The sequence below is a fragment of the Vicugna pacos genome, chromosome 32 (genome assembly GCF_048564905.1).
Source record: "Vicugna pacos chromosome 32, VicPac4, whole genome shotgun sequence".
NCBI classification, from domain to species: Eukaryota; Metazoa; Chordata; class Mammalia; order Artiodactyla; family Camelidae; genus Vicugna; species Vicugna pacos.
In genome coordinates this window covers 11334166-11356654 of record NC_133018.1, presented here as the reverse complement: position 1 = coordinate 11356654, position 22489 = coordinate 11334166, and the positions used below count along the sequence as shown (strand labels likewise).

The following is a 22489-nucleotide window of genomic DNA, read 5'->3' as shown; positions in this document are numbered from 1 at the left end:
GGACAGGTGGTCAGGCGGGAGGGCAGAGGTGAGCGGCAGTGACATACAGTGAGGAGAAGGGCACAGGCCCTGATTCCAGGAAGGCCTGGGTTGTGATCTCAGCAACACCACCCACTGCCTTCGTGACCTGTGGCAAAAGTCTTGGCATCTCCTGCCTTGATTCTCCTGTCTTTAAAATGGGTGGAAGAAGAATTGCAGCCTCAGGGGGTTTTTGTAAAGGCTAAGTGGGAGCTCATGGAGGGAAGGCGCTTAGCAGACTTCTGTATCTAGTGAACGCTGAATCAATGGTGGTGGCGGTCATTGGCGGCCTCATTATTATTACTATTCAACAAATAGGAAAGCTTATGAGGCTACCCCCGGGAAATGCCCAAGGAAGTCAGACCCTGGCGTGTACACGACAGGCCTGCTGGGCACCCCCTCCTCCCCCGGAGGCACAGGCAGAACTGGGAGTCACCAGGAGGTGGGTCATGGTGGAAAGGAGTCCCTGTATCCAGGAAGGCAGCCTGGAGGGGGTGCCCTCTGCCCAGCAGCCCCAGAGCGGGCCAAGCAGGCACGTGGTTTACCCCATTGCTCCTTGCACAGACCCGAGCCTTTTAGAGACGGTCCTCATAAGCGCCCTGCCGGCCAAGGCCCTCGGCCGTGGGTGGATCCCTGGGCGTGAGGTCTGCCTCCTTCCTCCGGAAGAACACGAGCTGGCCCCTCCGTTCGGTTTGCACACTGTGCGGGGGCTGGCATGGAGGATGGTGAGACCAGAGTGAGCTCAGATCTCAGTGGAAGCGCCTTGACCCTGGGAGGGCCCCAGGCATCTTGTGGCTTCTCGGAAAGAAGAGGGGGAAAGGGCCCAGGCCAGAGGCAGAGAGAGGCTGGCGGAGTAAATCCTCAAAGCCAGCAGCCACCAATCCTCACCTCCCTTCATTCATTCACTCACTCACTCATTCATCAAATACTAGGCGTCCCTGTGTGCTCGGCAGCGCACTGGGTACCCGGGATGCAAGGACAGGGACCCTGGATCCACACCGGGGTCTGTCTCCCGGGCTTGGAGACCCGTGCTTCAGACAGAAGACAATTTCCAGCGGCCTTTGCCCCCGTGTTTTTCCTCCTTTCCTTCTACCGCCTGCTTGGGCTCTTTTGTCTTTTGTGGCAGGGCCCGTCCCTCCCAGCGCCCGTCTGTGCTCCGCAGCATCTAGGAAAGGATTAGTGCAAGCTGAGCATGCAGGCTTTGGTGAACAGAGCTGAGTTTGGTTTCAACATCTAATTCAATTTGTTCTGCCGAGATTGAAATATGAAATGGTTGCCAGTCAAACGTTCAAAGGACGGCAAAGGGAGAGTGAGCGCCTGCTGAAATTTAAATTTTAATGAAAATGACTTTAACCCTTTGGCACACCTTGCAGAAACGGAACACACGCTCCCATCCCCCGGAAAAAGCCTCACTGGCCCTCTTGCTTTGCTGAGCATCTCTAATAATAGGTGATCATTTTATTTCAGCAGTATTAATAGTAACAGATTAATAGAATCCTTGCTTAATAGTAATTTGTCCTCCCATATTGCCCTGGCCGTTGAAATAGCTACCTTCCCCTAGCTGGCTCTTCCGAGCCCTTTGCCGGACAAGCCAGGCCCCCCTTAGATACCCGAACCCTAACACCTGAGCGCCTCCCGGCACCTGTCACAGCTGTGAATGGTTGTCTGTGTTGTGGTTTCCTGTCTGTCCTTCCTCCCTGGATTGTAAGCCCCAGGAGGGCAGGGTCCATGCCTGTTCTGTGCAGCACCGCATCCCCTGTGCCTGGCAGGTGGGAGATGCTTGGTAAATATTTGATGAAGGAACGAACGCTCCCCACTTTATCCTCCCAGCAGCTGTGGGAGATAAGTTCATGGGATGCACAGAAGTGGAGCCTTAGTGGGGCAGACGACATTCTCCAGGTGACACAGCACAAGGGGCTGCCACCAGGACTGGTGCCCAGCTCTGGGGAACGGGAAGTCCGAGTTCCCAGCCTCCATCTCGCCGGGACAGCGGGGACAGCACGTGCAGGCGGGGGAGCCCGGCCCTGTGCCGGCGTTAAAACACGCCCTCCTCTGCTCGCCCCTGCGCCGCGGGCGGTGCTGCTGCCCCCATTCTACAGAAGAGGCGCTTGAGGCTCAGGAAGGGAGACCGGCGTGTGCCGGAACTCAAAACCTAACCTCAGAGTGGCTTGAACGAAAGGCACCCAATCATTTTTCCCCTGCTGAGGCTTTTCCTGCTTCCGTACCTGCTTGCCATGAACCCCTCATGTGCTTTTTGATTTTGTTTTTAATACCATCAAATGCCATAAATCCCCTGTGCACGGGTACATGCTGGGGCTCCATGTGGCTGTGGAAGGCACTGCCTTGCATCCTGGGCTCCAGGGTAGAGAGTGGGGGCGATGGGGCGTCCCTGAGACTCCCAGAGGACTGTCGGCTCCCGAAGACAGAGCCCGTGGCTTCATCCCTGGGGGCCCGTGTTGCTGCAGAGCCCAAGGAAAGGTCTGAACCTAAAACCCCCGGGTGCATGCACCCCACAGATGTTTGCTGAGACTGGTGTGGCCCAGGCCTGGCCCTAGGGGCTGGGGACGCCACGCCCGGTCTGAGTGGAATTTGGGGAGACAGCCAGCAGATGTCTCCTCTGATGTTTTGTCCTCTGAGGCTGCTTTCTGTACGGGGCATCTGGAAGGGACGAGTGAGCATGCCGCTTGGCGGGGCCAGGGAGAGGGAGGCGGGGGAGCAAGGCCCCCAGGAGGGCTGGGTGGGGCCTGGGACAGAGCAGGGCAGGCTCTTGCTGGCACCGTGTTGAGACCTGACTGCACAGGGGCAGGGCTCTTGCTGTAGTCCAGGGGAGATGTGATGGCTTCGACCAGTGGAGGGGAGGAGGTGACAGCCAGTCAGGTCCTGGCTGTATCCAAGGTGGAGCCTCGGGGGCCTGTGGGCCATGCGGTGCCGTGGTCTGGGACCTTACCCGGGAAGAAAGAAGTCAGCATGTGCTCAGACAGGCCAAGTGCAGGAGCTGGCTCAGAGGGAAAGCAGGAGTTGAGTTTTTAAGGCGTTGAGTTGGAGGTGACTGTCAGCCGTCTGGTGGAGATGAAGCACTTCCTGGCGGACGGACGTGTGTCTCCAGTTCGGAAGGGAGGGCTGGACCAGAGGCATAGTGGGAAATTGTCTGTTTTTCTTTACAAAATCAAAGAAGCAGCGTGGGGACTCACAGCCCCAGGCAGGCAGAGCTGGGATGTCCTAGCCCAAAGCTCACGAGTGCCCAGTTCATTTTGAAGCCAGTTTTAGATGCTTCCAAACTCTTTTGGCCACAAGACCCCTTTTTCTAAACAAAAGTATTATGCAAAACCCAAGTGTAGAAAACAAAGCAGGGCTGCTCTGTTCAGAGTCGGGGTGCGAGGCCGGGCACCCACGTGTTCATCCCCAACCCAGCACGTGAGTGGTTTGAAACACTGATCGAAACATGTCTCATGAACCACGGTGCACAGGCTTCCGTGGTACAAAAGATGTTTTAGACAACCCACGGACTTTTTTTTTAAAGTATAGTTAGTTTACAATGCTGTGCCCAATTCTGGTGTACTGCATATTTCAGTCGTACATAGCAGCCTACAGACTTTTTTTTAATGTGAGTTTATGTTCATGTGTGTGTTACAAATATACAGCTAGTTTATCAAGCCTGTGGTTCTGCAAGTTCCAAGGAGGAGGTGAAAAATAGTGGATTTGTATAAAGAAAATGATTAAGAACATGAATGTAATACAAAGAGGTGGTCAAGAAGGGATGTGAATGATCTAAGCCAGGGCTTGGCAGACTGCGGCCCGTGGCCCAGATCCAGCTGCTGCCTGTCTGTGTCAATAAAGTTTTATTGGCACACAGCCACGCCCATTGGTTCACACATTGCCTACGGCCACCTTCCTGCTGCAGCAGCAAAGCTGAGTAGTTCGGATAGAGGATGATGTGTGGCCGGCAAAGCCTGAAACATTTCCCGTCTGGCCCTTTACATCGAGTTTGCCAAGCCCTAATCTAAAGCAAGCCCCTCTAATTTTACCTCTCAGGAAGCCAGAGTCAGAGAGGGGGCATGGCTTCCCCAGGGTCACACTGTGGCATTGCTCCCCGTTCTGTGCTCTTCCTGTCCCTGCCACCCAGCGAGCCCTGTACGCTTGCATTCACTGTGTTACCCCGTCCCCCCCCCCAGCTTTAGGGGTGCCCCCCATGCCCCAACAGGCTCTGGCCATCACCCACCACCCCAGCACACACCCCGAGCCCAGGGCTTCCTGGCTCAGCAGCAAAATGAAACGAGCCCTGCTATCCAACTAGAGCTTCGCCAGAAGCCAGGGCTGCGTCCCCTCCACCTTCTTTAATAGACCCCACTTCCCCTTAATTGCAGCTTTCATGAAAATGATCCACTGGGGCCGCAGCGCCCCATCCTTGGGCTCAGGCCAACAGCAGACATTTCTCTGTAGTTGTGCAGATTTTCTGATGGCAGCTGCTCCTGCCTTCCCCGGGAACTGTCAGGAGCCCTCTCTTCTCCCGGTCCCCCCAAAAGATTCCAGGCGATAATATTGCCGCCACCTCCCATGTCTCTTGTGTCGCCCTGCAATTTATGAGGGGAGTCTCTGCTGAGACAAGGCAGGGGCTGTCACTCTCATTGCCCAGGTGAGGAAACTGAGGCTTGAGGTCTGAAGCAAGCCACCCATGGCTGACACGCCAGGAAGGTGCTGGGACAAGTCAGGCCCCCGTCCCTCCAGGCACAGACACTGGCCACGGCCCCAAGTCACAAGTTTTGACTTCTTAGGAGAAGGAACAGAGCTTGAGAAGCATTGGGCTCCACCTAAGACAGAAACACTGGTTCCTTTAATGCTTCTCAGACTGTACTCCCCAGAGGAGCTGGGATGTGGGCTGAGTGGGCTGTTCCAGAGCCCTTAATCCCCCTCCAGTATTTCCATTCTTGGGTTCGGTTGCCCAGCGCTCACAGTATGTGTCTCACTGCAACAGTCCCTGCTGGAGATCTTTCGTGACCCTGAAATGCTAGTCAGCTTCTTTACCTGGTGCTCAACCAAAGACCAGCAGCCCCCTCGAAAGCCAGGGACACAGCCAGCCGTGGTGGCCTTGCAGATGGACAGTGACAGACCCAAAGCTCAGTGGTTTAAATCAGATGGATGCTGACTTCTCTCATGTGACATTGGGAAGGTAAGCGGGGCTATGGGGCGCTGCACGGTGGCAGGGAACCGGCAGCCTCTGAATTGTAGCTTTGCCAGCCCTCCAGGCTTATGTCATCACACAGCCCAGGACGGCTCCCACTGTGCAGGACCCGGCCAGCAGGAGGGGCACGGACCAGGAGAGGACCTGCCCTGCCCTCCGGGGACACAGCCTGGACTGTCCGGTGTCACTTCTGCCAGCATCCCTTTGGCCAGAACAGAGTCACATGATCAAGCCTGCCTTCAGGGAATGCAAGGAAGGAGCCTTTCTCCTGGGAGGCCATCTGCCCCATGAAGACAGGGAGGTCCTCTTGCTGCAGGAAGCAGAAGACCTTGCAGTCAGGCTGCCGCCAGGGGTCATTGTCAACATCAGTTTGACTGTCCCTGATTTTTACCTTTTGAGCCGACTTTAGAACTTAACCCCACATGAGCAGCGTTCAAAGGTCCAAAAATATGCTTCCATGAATTCTTAATCCAAGAATTTGTTGAAGGGGTTTAAGACCCAGGCACTCAATGTCTGAAAGTCTCCGGAGAAGCATGTGGCTCTGTTGCTTACACGCGAGGACAGGTTTGCTTAATGCCCCGTTGGCCAAAGAAGTCTCCTGATAGAGCCCAGAGTCAGTGAGGGAGGGGACCAGCCAAGGGCATGGATGTGGGGGAAGGAGGGGGTGCAAATCAGGCAGTGCCGTCAGGGTTCCGCACGTCTTAACGTACCTCACGCCCATCCCTTCCCTGGGCACCATCTCAGCACCAGCCCCCACCTGGCCTCGATGATCCGGACACCGCCTCCCCCACTTCCCCCGCCCCCTCCCGCTGGTTCCTACCCGCTCGTCCTTCCCATCTTGACACCATTTCCTCTAAGCAGTGCCTCCCCCCGGCCACCCAAGACTCAGGGGCCCCCCTCTGGTCCTCCAAAGGTCGTCACTGCCGCGGGACTTCCTCCTGCAAAGAGTGTGTGTGCTCTGTCCCCAGGTGGGAGCCTTTGAGGGCAGGGACCAGGGCTTGTCCACAATAGCATGCACAAGGCAGGGGAGCGGGGGGTGGGGGGGCGGTCCCCTGGGTGTTTGCTGGAATCCAGGTCGCCCCTGGTCCAGCCTCTGGAGAAGCAGGCCATCCAGAGACTCTTACTGCCAAAACCAGGAACATCCTAGCCAGTCAGGTGAGTCCAGCCCCCTCGAGGAGTCTTCTCACTTCAGGAGCGGTCATGCTGCCAAGGGACCCAGATGGCACTCGTCACGCCCCCAGGTGATCTCCTGCTGGAAGGGCCTGTGCTCTTTGTCCTGCAATCATCACAGCCAGGCGGGCCCCAGAACTTCCCTGGGGGTCACTGGCAGATTCCCTCCAGCAGGGCAGCATCAACCCCAGTCCTCCTCATGGAAGGGGAGCCACCCCCACCCCCAGTGCCCTGAGCAGCCCGTGCCTTGGACGTGGTTCCCATCCCCCCAGCTCTAGAGAAGCCCCAGGGCTCTCCAGCAGCCAGCGCCTTCATCCTGGTTACCGAGACTCAGTCCGTTTTTTCTGGGAAACGTCTGAATTTAGAAATCGGAGTTTGGGATTCAGCCTCATTTCTCTGCATCCCGGCTCCTCTCCGATCCCTCAGCCTCCCTGCTCTGACTTTGGAAGCCCTGAACCAGGGACAGGTGGCACCACCTCGCCTGGCCCTGCCACCCAGCTGGCAAGTGCCCGTTTTGTGGGGTTAGTGGGGTGGGTAGTTGCAAGTAGATGCTCCTTGTTCCTGCTTGGAGAGGCCAGACTCCATCTTCCCACTGTCCTAGAAAGCAGTCCCAGTTCCCGCACCTTTTTTCTGTTCAGCTGAGTAGCCGATCCTCGTAGAATATAGACCGATCTCTGTGCTTTCAGCCCCTGCTCAGCAAAGCAGTTTTTCAGCATGGAGAGGGGCGGGGGAGTGGGGAGCGGGTGCCGTCAGCATTTGTACGTTCCAAGCTGACCATCGATATTTACTTTCACGGCATCTTGCCTGGAGCAAAAGCCCTCCTCGGACCCTCAAGACAGGGTACTTGCCAGAAGCCCAACCCCTCGGAGGCGAGAGGTTAAGTTCCTCCCTCTAGCCCCGAAGCTCAGGCTTGAGAATCACACCAGCCTAGATTCTGCCTCCTAAGTTCCCAAATCTCTGCATCTTCTTCCTCTGCAAACGGGGAGGATGGACAGTCCCTCCCAGGGTGATACAAGCCCCGGAGGTGGACGCTGAGCCACAGCCCAGGCCCCGGGCTATGGGAAGCACCATTCATCCCACTGAGTCTTACTGAATGCTGCCCTGTACCGGGCCCTGGATGGTGAGCCGAGGACACAAGCCTTGGTGTCCACGGAACTCAGCCCCAGACACCGGACACGAGACTGCAGGCCGGGCTGCCCCAGTGGCGTGTGTGCGGGATGGTGCAGTGCACCAGGAGAATGACGATGGGGGGGCTGACCCCTGCTGGGGGCTCTGGGGGCACCTCCACCTGCAGGGGAGAGGGAGGTAGCTAAGCAGAGGGGAAGAGGCGGCAAAGGTGGAGCCGTGGGAGCCGGGGCGTCTGGCTGCTGGCCTCCCTCCATGCCGGCTGGCGGCCCCTACTCTCTGTCACCAGGCAGACGTGAGAGCCCTGCTGGCGCCTCCTGGTCCCGGCCACTGCTGGGTATGGACGGCTGTCAGCCGGGGGCCGCCACTGCCTGTCGGGGCCGCTCAGGTCCCCGGGTCCTCAGAGCGGCCACCTCCCCCAGCCCAAGTCACGTGGCAGCCAGCTAAGGTTTCAGATGTATCCACTCATGAATATCAATCAGGCCTGGTAATTCCCAGTAAGTGGGCTCCAGATTGACTAATAAGTGAGGCTTTCGCCCTAACTGGGGCCGGGGAAGGAGAGTGGCAGTGGCGTGCGGCGGCGGGCAGGTGTGCGCACCACGTGACCGGAATCGGGGATCCTGACGGCAAGGCTGCAGCCGGCCAGGTGGCCTGAGGCCGCTCCCTCCCTTGAAGGGTCACCAGACAGCTTGGGGAGCAGGGGTTCCTCACAGCAGCAGCCAGCGCCCTCGAGGGAGCTGCAGGCAGGCTCTGGCTGGGGGACACGGGGGCCGTGTGGCTGGAGGGCAGGCCCCGATGTGAGGAGGTAGAAGGGGCCGGGGGGAGGGGATGCGGCCTTTCAGGGATGCCGGCGCCCACCCTGGCGTCTGGCTGGCAGTGAGGGTGTGGGACCCCAGCTGAGAGCCAGGCTAACCGCTCTCTCGGGGGTCTCCTGACCACAGTTGTGGGGTCCAGCCAGAGACCCCAGGAGAGGCGGGTTGCCTGACCCTCAACCCCAGGTGAGGAAGACTTGGTCCTGGGAGTTCTGAGCATTTCCCATAGGTGACAGGCTCGCTCACCCTCCCCACAGCCTGAGGTCAGGGAGTCTGGATAATTTATGTACAGCTGAGTGGGAAAAGCCAGCTGCTGGGTTGAAATCCCAGCTCGACTGCTGGCAAACTCCACGACCTCAGGACCCAGTGGCCTGGCCTTTCTGTGCCTCAGTCTCCTCTTCTGTAAAATGGGGACGACAGGAACGCCCACCTCCAAGGACTCAGTGAGCGGGCCTGGGGGAGTGATCTCCCCGCTGTGTGACTCAGGCCAGACACTGCCCCTCTCTGAGCCATGGCCCCATCCATAGGGTGGCTCAGGAGGCTGACAGAGACATAAAGCCCCTTGCACTCCAGGGGCATTGGGGGAGGGTCCTTCCTTCCTTTCCTCGGCCTCCCCAATTCTAGTCTTGGTTCATCCACCATCCCAATAAGTTACCATCGGTATCACTGCTCTAGCCACAGGTAAACTCGTTTAATCTTTCACCATCCCACGAGATGGGCACCCTCATCGCCATCCTTGTCTCCAGTGAGGAAGCAGAAACTCAGAGAGGTTAGGTGCCTTGCCCGAGATCACACAGCTCCGGGTCAGCCAGGATTAGAAACAGGCAGCTGACTCAGGATTGCCCCCCACCCCGAGCCCTCCATGTCTGCCTCAGCGTGTTGTCTCTCAGATGCCGGAACACAGCCTTGCTCATTTGAGAAAGCCATGGCAAGGCTCTGAGCCATCCTTCGTACCCATTCCTGTGAGCTGGAAGCTTCCCTCCAGCCAGGCTGCAGTCTGCTGGTAGCCAGAGTCTGACCCTCTTTCTCTTGGACCCAGAGGCGTGTTTGGATTTTTTTTTCTTTTTAGTGGAGGTACTGGGGATTGAACCCAGGACCTCGTGCATGCTAAGCACACAGTCTACCACTGAGCTATTACCCTCCCCTCTGGATCTCTGGATGTTTAGCCAAAGCTAACGGGAGTTCTGCAAAGGATTCATCTTACTGCATCCTTGACTTTCCTGGTGTGGCGCCACCTTGATGCCACAGTCCCTAATTGTTAGGACGAAACCCATTCTGGGAAGCAGCGTCCACCCTCCCACCCTGTCCTCACAGTGGGGCCAGGAGCGACATCGGTCCTCGGGTTCCCCGTGAGGACCAGTGTTCTGTCTCTAAAGGCAGTCAGTTCCGTCGGGGATGGTGGTCAACCCAGAGTAAGGACTTGAGTGATGTGGGGATCATATTAGAAGACCCGGAGCCCGCCAGGCACACCTGTGACAGTCTCAGGGCTGGGTCTGAGTCCTCATGACTCAGCTGTCTTTCTCTGAGAGCTAAGTTCTGGCCCTGGGGATTCCATGACAAAATTAAGTCCAATGATCAGTTACTGAATCCTTCCCACAGCCCTGCAACCCATGGGCACTGCCTGTTTTGCAGTTGGGGAAACTGAGGCTCGGGGTGCTCCTGTCAGGTCTCTCTGACATGCATCCTAGAGCCCCAGACCGCTGGCCGAGGCCTGTGAGAGAGAGTGTGCATTTATTCATTCAGCAGAACACCGACTCGCGCCTTCCACGAGCCGGGTCCTGGCGTCCACGGGGAAGAGGGCAGACAGAGCCCGGCCCCGCGGAGCTGGCAGGCTGGGCGGGAGCATATGGTTCAGCCTGAGATGACTGTCATGGGGGGTACGGCCAGGGAACACAGGAGGCTCCCAGCTCTGATGGGGTGTGTGTGTGTGTCTGTGTGTCCCGTGTGCAAAGGACAAGGAAGCCATTCACACTCAGCTCTGCGGTTGGTCATCCAGAGCTTAGCCTCGGCTTCTGAAGGCCGTGTGCCCAGCCCAAGCCGTGGCCTCTGCTGGCTCAGACGTAGTCCGCGTCCTCCAGGGCCCGCCCACCACATCAGCTCTTGCCCTGATTCACAGTAAACAGGTAGTTTAAAATCTGCAGGCTCTGACCCAGGGAGGTGAAGAGGTCGCCTGCCTTCATCACAAACAAGCCTGGGGCCGTCCACAACATACCTGCAAAGCAATGTCGGGCAGAGAGAAGGGCTGGAGATCAGAGCAAGGAGAGGGCACCGGAAGTGGGAGGGGGCCACCCGCACATGGGCTCAGGGACGGTCATCTACCAATGCCACCGGGTCCTTGTGAGGGCGAGCTGAGGGGAAGCTCACGAGGCCTCAGCTCAGCGCCTGGCCGGCAGTAAGTGCTCAGTGAACAGCAGCGTTGTAGGGGCGGGTGGTGATTCGTGTTACCTGTGTGAGGATTCTCAGTCCCATTGATCCTTAAGCAAATGCCGGGTCAGCTCCGATTCCCCAGTCGAAACTGCAGAGACGGGCGATATTCACGAGGGGCCTTGGAGAATAGCGGCCCCGACTTGCTGCTGCTGCTGCTAATTGTCATTTGCATCTCAAGTGGGCCTCGGGGCCTCTGAGCGGCAGGGAAGCTCGGTGTGGGTTCCGTGGGTGCCTCCCAGTCCCGAGAGGGGAGCTTCCAGTTATTCGAGCTCCGTGGGGGTGGTGACGGTTGGCCATCGGAGTCGGGAAGCCCAGCCCACTGCCTGCCCTGAAACACGGGGTAGTTTCTCATTTTCCCCTTGAGCAGTTCCACAGCCCAGTTAAACCTGCAGCCGAGGCTCGCGGGGATGGAGACCCGGCCCCGGGAAGGAGGCGGGTGAGAGAAATAAATGCGCCCAGCACGGCGCCCTGCCCCCACCAACACAAATGTGAAATGAACAGGAAGAGCTCCGGGGAGAGAGTGATTTACAGATACTAGCCCCAGCCCCTGCCCGGACCCAGTGTGAGTATTCGCCAAATACATAAATATTCTCGGCATAGGGATTCCACTTTGGACATTTATTTTGCAAACCAGGCAGCGAACGATACAGAGACTCTCTGTTCCAGCTCTTTTAAAGCAGAGCTTTGCCCCCTGGTTTATCCCCCCGAAGTGTGGTTTGGCTACAGACTTCTGCCGATTGGGGTGCTCGTTAAGCCGGAGTCCGACCATCTTTCCTTTCTCGGGGCTGTGTTCGAATGCGAAGTACTTCTGTTGAGAACCCCCTCCGAGCCAGATTTTTATTAATAACGCCTGTCTGTACTGTGTGAGCGGGGCCCATGTGCCCGTGGCCCAGATGCGGAAACTGAGGCTCAGAGAGATGGAGTGCCTTCCCCAGGGCCACACAGCTCAGAAACAGCAGAGTCAGCCTTCAGGGCCTGGGGTCCATCTGGCTCCAAAGCCAGTGCTCTTTCCAAAAAATTACCCTGATGGGCAGGAGCAGTGAGGGAGAGAGTGATCGCTCCTCATCTGTCTCCATTCTGGGCTGCAGGCAGTCCCGGGCCAGCCGCTGTCCTGACGGCATCATTTTACCTTCGGGCTCACAATCCCCTTTGCAGCTCGCTTTCAGGCTTTCAGCGTGAGGAGCTGAAATGAGATCTGCTCGCCCTACAGCAATCGGCCAAGGCCCACATGCAGGCCAGACACCACGTGTGCGCATCTCCAGGTGCTTTCTCTCCTCTTTGGGACCAGGATCAGATATGAGCAGGGGCCGTCCAGTCTGGGCTGTACCGAGTCCAGCTTCTTGGGACATCAAAGAATCAAAGGCTTTGGGGGGCCAAGTCCCACCCCATCCCTGCCTGCCTTTGTCCCAGTCTCCAGCCTTAGGAGAAATCTCAGAACAGAGTCGTCCAGGCCTCGGGGCCTTGGGGCTTGGCCTTGCAGGGCCCTCTGGTGGGCGTTCCCACCTCTCATTTCCTCCCCTTCCTCCCAACTCTGTTTCATTTTCTTCCCAGCACTTACCACCCTCCGACAGGCTTTCTGTTGATTTGTTTGTTTATTGTCTGTTCACCCCACCACCACCAACTAGAATGTTCCCTGAGGCCGCCAGGTGTGTTCTCTCAGCCCAGCACAGCTCCTGGGACAAGGCCGTGTAGACACTGGGTCTGTTCAATAGGTAGAGAGTGAGTGCTTCCTCCTTCAGTCTGAACGGCCCTGCCAGGCGAGTCTTACCCCCACTTTGCAGATCAGAAGACTGAGGCCCCGGGGCCCCGCACAGGCACCGAGAGCCCCATTTCGCCCTTCACCGGCTGCCGGCCACAGGAAACTTGCCCTGCCGTGAAGAAGGGATGTCCAACTCTTGGCAAGCCCCTGCTTTCCGAGAGTGACAACGGGGAGTAAAATCAGTCAAGAAGTTGGAAAGTTGGGTTGGCCGGCGTGGCTCCGAGCCCCAGGCGGGGCCGCAGCCGCTGTCTGCGCCTGAGCCGGAGCGTGGAGCGGCCGCGGGGTCTGGGGGTTTGCTGGCAGACGGCCGGCTGAAGGCTCGCGCCTCGACTTAGTTAGAATGCAGCCGTTAGATCGTTCCCTTCTCTCTGATGGCAGCGAGTGATTGACACTTACAAATTACCCAGCCGAAAGTGTCGAGTCTTTGACCCCTGAGTAACATCTTTGGCAAGCCTGAGATTTGCCAGCATTTTGTCATCTAATTACTACAAATCCCTTGAAAATTCACTGGCTGGTGAATTTTTAATGCGGGGCAATTTCAATGTGATGCATTGCCCAGATGGGTTCTTGCGTTTCTCACCTCTCTCTCCCTCTCCTCTCTCTCTCTCTGTGTCTTTCCTCTTCTCTCTCTCTCTCCTGCTCGCTCTCCATCCCTCTTTGCTTAACTTTAATAATCTCACAAACTTCTGCGTGAGCTGGTAGCAGGGGCCCCCAGCCTGAGTCTGGGCAGGGCAGGCGAAGGTTGTGCTGTCTTCCCATCTGATCGTGTCCGTGCTCTTTTCTTGGGGAATGGCCGTCAAGACCAGTGGCCAGGAGAACGCCTCATTTCTGCCTCCCAGCCCGCCGGTGGGTCTCTACCTTCTCCTCCTACGTCCCCAACTAGCGCAGCACAGATAAACCAGCCTCATTCACGACACGCCATTTGAGCGGTCCCTTTCCCTGGGCAGACCGGCCGGTGGCTGCCAGGTTGGTCCCTTTCACACTCAATCCTTGGGCAAAGCAAGCATTTCAGCCCATTATTTTTGTTGTGTTTTTCCCCTCGTGCTTTAGATCCAAAGAGGATGGTGCTCACGGGGGCAGGGGAGAGATGCTGCCTTTTTCAGAGCAGAGGAGAGATTGCACCTTCCATCCCACGTGCCTGGACAGCCTCCTGCCTCTTCAGACCCTGAGGGGAAGCCTGACTTTCTCCGTCCAAGCACCACACTGGCTCGCCCCAGCTGCAGAATGAACTTGGCACTTCAACTCACAGGAGGCCAGCCCTTAGGGCTTGCTCCCCGCAGGAGCAAAGCCATCCTCAAAACACGAGTGACAAATGGCCTGCGAATGGGAACTTCGGCTCCCTTCTCTGCTGGAGAATCACCTTCCTATTCCTGTGCAGTTTTTAAACATTTCTTCTTCTTTGTTTTTTTCCCTTCACCTTTTATATATATATATATATATCAGATTCTTACACGAAAACAAGATGGCTTTTAAACTTCGTCCCCAGAACAGCCGTCTGTGTTACACTGACAACAGGAGGGTGAGAACCGCGGTCCCGTCCATGTTCTGGCTGTTGACCTGGCGCAGATAAGCCCCTTCCAGCCGCCCCGCCAGCCCTCTCCCTCCGCCCTCCTTCGCTCTATTCAGGGAAACGAGGTTTTGCTTTTCAGCCCCATTTCTGGTTACATATGTACACGACTGATAAAATATTCCTCTTCACCCCTTCTCCCCATGGGACCCGCCGTCTTACGGGAAGAGGGTTTGTATGACAGCGACCGCGACAGCCCGCGTGTCGCCTGGAAACCGTGGCGGTGGCAGGGGGTGGGGTGGTGGCGGCTCTCTTCCCATGGCTTCTCTTTATTCAGATTCACTCTTCTGGTTGTGAGAACGGTGTCGCTGGGGAGAAGAGGCCTGGGCCTCCTCCGTGGGCTCCGGTCAAGGCCGGACGGTGGCCCTCCCGTCCTTGAAAGGGGAAATGTTACCAAAGTCCCGCCTGCTTGCTGCCTGGCTGCAGCCACCTCCCCTGAACGTCACCTGGGGCCACCCAGACACGCAGAGAGGGTGGCTCACACCACATCCGGCTGCGGATGCTCAGTGCCTCAGCTCACCCTCCCAGGACGCCCTCGAAAATCGGGACCAGAGCAGAACCTGGGTGGCAGGAGGCCCCAAAGATGCAAACTTGGCCGGACAGAGGGAACCCAGCAACCAGAGAAGGCACTGGGCACTGTGCACAGGCAGGGAATGTCACGGCCAGCGGAGGTGGTCCAGGCAGGAAGGAGATAAAGAGTGGCCTGGGAGGTCCACCCAGAGGGCTCTGGAAATGATTCGACGCGGAACTGAGGACCCTGGTCCCTGCACCTCTCTCCACCCACTTGCCTCCCTCACGTCTCCCTTCACGTGTAGCTGATGTTCTCAAATCCAGAACACTGCGGAGGCAAAAGCTGCTTCCTAATCTGCTTTTACAAGAAGCATCAGCTCCCTTCGCTCAGCGTTCCTGGGAGCAAGAACTTTGCACCTGGCGTTCAGAGCGCTGCCCCTGTGGGTCTGTTTCTATGGAGCTCCTGCAGGCTGGGCGCCGACGGGCAGAGCACAGACCCTGTGCCAAAAAGTGTGTGGAGTTGCTGGGACAAGAATGAACTGCATAAGCTTCACGTGGGAGGGGCAGAGTCTTCCCAGTGATCAGAAGAAGGTGGGGTTTCAACAGGACCACACCCAGCATTTAATAAGCATCCACTATGTGCCAGGCGCCGGAGTGGCAAAGATGAGAGACACGGCCCTGGCCTCGGAAGGTGAACGTTTAGTGGAAATGAACTTGGCCTGCAGGTGACCTCTTAGGAGGGGAGCATCAAGGTGGGAGGTTGCCCGGGTGGAGACGGGGCACCTCCAGGGACCTTCGTGGGCGAGACCCCTCTCACGGAGGTGGGACAGTTTTCAGGCCAGCATTTTTCCAAACAAAGGTGCACACGTGCGTTTTAGGTGAAATACGGCCTGGTCCCTCCGTGCCGCGGTCCGACTGGCACAAGCTAGCAGCTCTGGGGCCACATGAGAAGAAATGCCTTGGAGCCTAAAAATCAGAGAGGGCTGCAAATGATTAACTGTTCTCTGTCCACTGAGGCTGCCTGGCTTCCCCCTCATGGTCCCCAAACATGAATGAAGCAAAGGGGCTGGTGGGAACTATGAGGGGGTCTTAATTTCTTTCTCTATTTTTTTTTTGAGGGTGTCTTTTATTTTTATTATGCTTCAGAATTCCTCGGCTTTTTAATTCTTGTTTTCTTTTGTTATGTGTGTGTGTGCGTGTGTGTGTGTGTGTGCACGTGTGTGTACACACATCTCACTCCTATCAAGAGTGCCGTTATGTAAAGGTCTGGTTTTATTTGAACCATTGTCCCCATTTGACAATATCTGCCAACAATTCTGAGACTATTGGCTTTTTTTTTCCCTCTTCCCTTTCACTTATTCATTCCACAAATGTTTCTGGAGAGCCTGGCACTGTGTTTTGCAGTGCCGGGGGCAAGTGCGTACAGCCCGGACAGAAAGTTCTTACCTCCTGAGGTCTGGCAGGAAAGCAGAAGGCAAGGCAAGTTATAGGAATAAATGTGTAATTTCAGGTAGGGATGAAGGCTAGTGAAAGGGCTGACTTTGGTCTGGGAAGGCCATTCCAAGGAAGTGACATTTAAGCCCAGACTTAAAGACTCGAAAGAGACCAACTGTACATGATGGAAGTGAGGGGGGATGAGCAACATCTCGGGCAGAGAGACAAGCAAGTTCATAGAAGCAGGGGCCCCTCTCCTTAAGGACGCAGAGTTGGCCAGGTTTCTTGGAACACAGCGGATGATGTGCAGAATGGGCTCGAGAGATTCAGAGGCAACTGTCGAGGGCTCACGATGCATTCAAACAGGAAAGACATCAATGTTGTAAGAGTGAAGTGTGGGAGGTAGGATGGAAACAGGATGCGGCAGGTGCCCGGGGCTAACCAGTCATTTCTAATCTCCTTGGCCTGTGCTGCCTTCCACTTGCTTCCCCAGCCCCCCTGGCAGCTAGAGGAGTCTGAGACAAAATTCTAGCCAATCTGACCTATGCAGAAATTTGCTAGAAGCTTCCCAGGAAATTTTTTTTGTTTTCCTGATCAAGAGAGAGTGAAACTGCAGGCCCTCTCCCTTCCTCCTTTCTTTTTGCCTTTAACTCAGATGTGATGCCTGGAGCTGCAGCAGCTATTTTGCAACCTTGAGGGAAAGGCCATGAGAATCACAAAAACAGACAAGCCACACTTCCCTCCAGATTTTTTTCATGATAAAAGGAGAAGAATGGCCCCCATTTAAGACACAGTTGGGTTTTCTGCTATTTGTTGTCAAAAAGCACCCCTTGGGCTGGTACATGGAGTAAAGAATTAGGGCCCAAGAGAAGTGAGTAACAATATGGGTGAGTCTGAGCTCAAAAGCAGCAGCCTTGAGATTCTACCATGGAACACTGGATATGGAAGAGCTGTCATTGATGGTTAAATGAACCTACTGTTTGCTTGAATATCTCAACTTCGAGTTCCATATTTAACGGGAAGGGCTAAGGGGAAATGAATCAAAATCAACAAGGATTCTTTTTTCACATGTGATCCTTATTTCATCCAAAAGCTAGTTTTGTGGACAGACATCACTATTTGAGAAAGATTGCTTTCTGGGTTTAACTCATGTGTTTATTGAACCTGGATGGAGAAAGGGCCCAAGGTGATAAATCGTGAACAAGAGTAAGAGAAAGAAAATTTTTCTGCACGCGCCCTGCAGAGACCTTTCTGCTGTCCCCTGGGTTTCCAGGTTTTGAAGCGCTTTGTGACAAGAGATGCTTTGTGGAACAAGAAAGAAAAGTTATGAGAATGTGCAAATTCTTTACATAATGTTAGAAGAAGGAGGAGGAGGAGGAAGAGGAGAAGAAGATATGTATTCAGTGTTTTGTGGTCTCTTGAGAGAACCACATAAATCCTTGGTAAGCAAAGGTAATCATTGAAATAGAAATCATACAATGGCCACAAACTCCAGATTTCCTAGAGTTGAGGCTTCAGAAATGTGGATGGTTGAAAGCACAAGTGACATCCAGGTGGGATGAACGTGTGAGCCCTGGTTCCTAGAATCTGACAGCGGGGCCATCCCGGTCCTGCCCCTGTAATCCAGTCCCAGCTGAGGTCAAGGTCCAGCTGGGCCAAGAGAAGCCACCGTGCCCCAGGGGAAGGTGCCAACTCCGCAGCGTAGATGCTGATCCCACTGCTCTCTGCCTGAGCTTGCAGCAGGTTGACATTCAATCAACAAATGTTTGTTGAAGACCTACTATGTACGTACCATCTTGGGTGCTGAAATCATCTGAGTGCAAAGGATTATTGACATAAAAGATGGCTGTCAACACAGCTGCCAGAACTGAGAATCAAGAACATCGTGACGGCCACGCTCTCTACTAGGAAGTGTGCTTTCAGCTGCCTCTCAACCAAGATGTGATCGTTCACACGCCTGGAAAACTCCAGATGTGGCGTCAATGCTGAAGATCGAGCTGATGTCACTGTTAGCATCATCTGGAACTTTTGAAGACACAGCAGTTTGGAGGAAGTGGCCCAGGGCCTTGGTGTTATTGAAAAGACAAAGACTTCAAGGAAGAAGCTAGGAGACACATACTATTCTGACTTCCTTTTCTTAACGCAAACGAATTGTTGGTTTACGAACATTGACGATCAAAAATTCGATTTGGGGTGCAAAGGGAAGAGAGAAAGGAATAAAGTACAATTACAGCCGGGACATAGACACACACAAAAATCTCTGTAAGGATGTTCAGAGCAGCTTTGATGGCAATAGCTGAAGACCCAGAACAGCCCAAATGCCGACCAACAGAACAATGGGTAAATGAACTGTGGCACGTTCACACAACTGAATACTTGTCAGCGAAGAAAAAGCAACAATGGATCTAACACAACAGCACGGGTGAAACTCACAGACAGTGTTCACTGAGTAAAAGGGGCCAGACACAAAACCCCTGTGCGATTCCACTGGGCCAGAGTTGAAGACGAGGTGAAATTAATGAATGGTTGTTGATAGAAATCAGAACAGTGGTTCCTCCGGGGGAGAGCGACAGTGACAGAGGGGCTTGAGGGAGCCTGGCATGGGCTGGGGATGTTCTATGTCTTGATCTGGGTGGTGGGTACATGGGTGTTTACATAGGTAAAAATTCATGGAAATGTGCATTTTAAGTTTTATCTCAATTTTTTTTAAAAAGGAAGACTATAGACAGTCATGTGTGTGTCATCCAATTATACAGTCTGTTGCGTGATTCATCCTGTACCTGCTTGCTTATTAAGATTCCCTGGGGAGTTTCTTATAAACATATGTCTTGACCCCACTCCCAAGGATTCTGGAATAACTCATCTGGGAACTTGGTGATGTTTCAAAGCCCCCCAGGTCCTTGTGATGGGCATCCAGGGTTGAGAACTGATAACTCTGATGAGCCAATCCACTGCCACACACGGAGCTTCCAGCCTGGCCCTGGGGCTTCTGTCTCAGATGTTTTCCACATGTCCTGAGAGACAGGATACCAGAAATGATTGAAAGTTGGGATTGTCTCCACCTCCAAGAAATCTCAAGCAAGAAGTTGGTACAGACCACAGGGAAGAAAAGGCTTTGTGGAAAAGATGAATCTCAGGTTAGATGGGTCAAACTGAAGCAGATGGAGACAGGAAGGACAAGCATTCTAAGGTGGAATGGCACGAACAGGGGCACAGAGGCAGACCAGCCTCGGCGTGAAGAGCGCTCCCCATCTCTCAGGGCCTCGCCCAGCTGGAATCCTCTCCCCGCCTCCCCTCACTTCACATGACCTTTGTACATCCCTCAGCTTATCTCCCTGCAGGGTGACTGTCCATTTCACATCCCTATCTCCCTGTTAATCCATCATCTCCCCCCAAATATCGTGATTGACGTATCCACACACCGTCTGACCCCGTGGATTCTTGGATAGAGAGGGAGAGAGGGATAAAGTTTCCAACAGAGAGCTGGGAAGTCAGGCCGAAAACGGTGTCAGGTAGATCTGATCCAAAATCGCTCAGCTTGTAAGGGGTGGAAATTAACTCAGGATCAAATGTTGACACCATCCTGTCCACCCACCCCCTCCAATCTACTGTTGTCACCTGCTCTGTGCCCGGGAGGCCGGCCCAGAGGCGCCGTGTCAGCGGAACCCCTCTGGGGCTCCCAGATGTGTGTGTGGCCCTGCAGGAAGGTGAGAGGCGGGAGGAGAAAGAGGTTGGAGTACTGATACCTCAGGCCCCCTGCTGTGGGGTCACCATGACTGTCTCCGCCCAGAGAGGCCACAGCCCCTGACCCTCACGGCTCTCCATCACCCACAGCAGTGTTTCTCAGCCTCTTTTCATCATCATCCTTTAGGGAGCCTTTCTAGACAGTTTTTTTCCCCTAATCACCCTCTCCCTGCCACTTCAGGAAATTGGAATACACAGATATACAGTGTGTGTATTTGCAGTTCATAAATAGAGTAAGACTGGTTTCCTCTCGCGAGAACCAGTCTTTGCCCCTTTGGGGTGATATTGCCCCCACTGAGAAGACAGGAACCCTCTGGACACCTTGACTCTTCCAAGCAGAGTTGCTCGCCCCAAGGGACTTCTCACCCCTTCCTGAGGTCTCTTCCCCTCACTCACACCTTGGTTCCTTTACCAAACCCTCCCCGATTACCATGTCTTTCCTTCCAGCACCCTGATGGATGGAGATTCAGCGACAGAGCCCAGACCACACCGCAAGAATGTTCTGGAATATTCTGGAAACAAGGTCTGAGAGTAGAGAGTCACCCACAAATTCCCCCTCACCCCAAAACCTCTGCCCTTCCTGCTTAGAACCTGGCAGGGCTCTTCCTTCTTGCGTCTAACTTCCCTGGAACCCTGGGGCTTATAGGGGAAAGAGATGCCTCGGGCCTCGCAGCTGTGTTTTGGAACCTACATGCCTTCCAAGAGCAGCCAGCATTTCCTCAGGTGAGAGACTGTGCTCCCCGTTCTCAGGGGACAGTGGGAACTGAGGGGAAGAGGAGGAATTTTAGCCTCTTTAACAAGGCCGATGGATGCCCTGATTATTAACCTCCAACCTGCAAAGACAGGAGTCTGTCCAGAGTCAACTTTGAATCCTTTGAACCTATTCCTTTAAGAAAAAGGTTTCACGTATTCAGTGGTCTGTGCTGGTTGGCCAAGAAACACCCTTTTCTATCACCAGCTTCCTTCAAGGGCCACCTTGAGGTTTTCAGCTTCCTTGTGGTCCCTGGAGATGTTTCTTAGCAAATGTCTTATGGGAGAGTCAGGGTTTGCAATTTAGTGAGCAAAGTGGCATGGTTTTACGTTTTTGCACATCTCTGTAATGCCTGGCTTAAGAGAAAACACCTCAGTTGTTGAACCTGCTTCTGCATTTCAGTCCGCTGTGATCTGTTGTGCCGGTTGAGGTGTGTAAGGAAAGCCAGGTGGAACAAAGATGCAGAGTGGAGAAGAGAGGGCCCCCGGACCCCCGAAAGGGTCTCCGGGACCCCAAGGGTCCTCAGAACACTGCCTTAGAGAATACTAGCCCTTGCTGCCCGGCGGTAGAGAAGCAGGACTTTGCAGGCAGTGGGGAGCACACGTGAAGCCTCTGAAGTTCTTACCTCTTGGGTTAACAACCACTTTGAGTATCTGATGAAAGCTAAGATCTTAGCCAGGAAGAGAACTATTTTTCAGTGGATGCAAAAGAGGTGTGCGTGGGCACCATTTCAGGGACTTCACCGCCCCAAGAGGCTCATCTCTGACCCCAAAGGAACAGCCACAGGTTGGGGGAGAGGGAGGTCTGAGAAAGGAATAGGTTTTAGAACAGTTGCTTTGCCCACAACATCCCGTGGTTGCTTCTAGACCCTGAACAAGAACCACTCCCCCCGCCATCCATTCCAAAGTCACGCCCACCAGTAGCAGCAGCTCCTCTTTGGCGGGACGGCTTGGTGTCACGCAGACACGTTATCTCAGTGATGCTTCACAAGATCCCTCGGTGCTGTTCTTAGCTCCATTTTGTAGGTGGTGATACAGGGACTCAGAGAGGCAAAGTCACTCCTCCAAGGTCACACAGCAGAGCTGGGATTAGACCAGCTCAGTCTGGCGATAACACCCTCACCCAAACCCCAATGCTAGTGGCTTTACAGCCGGGATGTGTGTGTGTGTTGTTTGTTTCGTTTTAAGCAGAAGAATCTATTTTGCCAAACAGCTCACAACATATAAAACAAAAGGGAGACTAATGTGATTCAAGTGCTGGAATGAGGGGAGGGTGTACTCCAAGCCTCTCCCTCCTCCACCCGATGTACCCAACAGAGTCCAGGGCTCTCCATACATAATTTGAAAACTGAAATCATGGCTAATGCTTATTGAATCTCCTGTTCTAAGCACATTACCTTTGTTCATTCATTTAATTTTCCCTACAATGTACAATCCATGACTTGTACCCATTTTACAGATGAGAAAACACATTCCGAAAGGTTAAGTAACTCATTTAAGGCCGCACAGTAAGTGGCAGTGCTGAGTGAGGAACTCAGGGAGTTCTGTATCTCTTGTGTGTGTGTGTGTATACATTCTTATAATCATGATGTTTGAATGGAAGAGTCTGCAAAAATGGGCACCAAACCAGAGGCAGTGGCTACTTATAGGACTGAGTAAACAGGTGGCCCTTTACTTGTAATGTTTGACGTTTTAAATCAGAAAAATAAAATAGAGATTTTTAAAAAGAAAGCCAATAATGCTTTTCTTGCTGACCTGTGGAGCAGACCCTGTGTGTGCCTGTGCATGTGTTTTGGGACAGGGAGAGAACCTTCCAGAAAGCCACAAACTGGGGGGAAGGTTGCTGGGGTCCTGCACACCATGAGGCTGGATTGCTAGGTGGTTCTGGGGCTCTCATAGGTGTGCCGTCTTCCCCTGATGTCCTCAAGGTGTGCACCCACATGGGGGTGGGCACTGAGGTCCCCCCAGAAAAACCTGCAGCTGCCTCAAACCTC

General features: G+C 54.5%; 1 protein-coding gene across 2 annotated transcripts in view; it reads left to right on the top strand.

The window, feature by feature from the left end:
- The window catches only part of RBM19 (RNA binding motif protein 19), a 131513-nt gene extending 109287 nt beyond the window's left edge, over nt 1-22226 (top strand). The window contains exon 25 of one of the 2 annotated variants that reach the window (XM_072952878.1): nt 20193-22226. The gene's annotated coding sequence lies outside the window, so the exon portion shown is untranslated. Of the gene's footprint in view, nt 1-13540; nt 14228-20192 lie in introns of those variants that run through there. The other variant, XM_072952879.1, reaches the window with a different exon arrangement.
- The last annotated feature ends 263 nt before the right edge of the window (nt 22227-22489 follow it).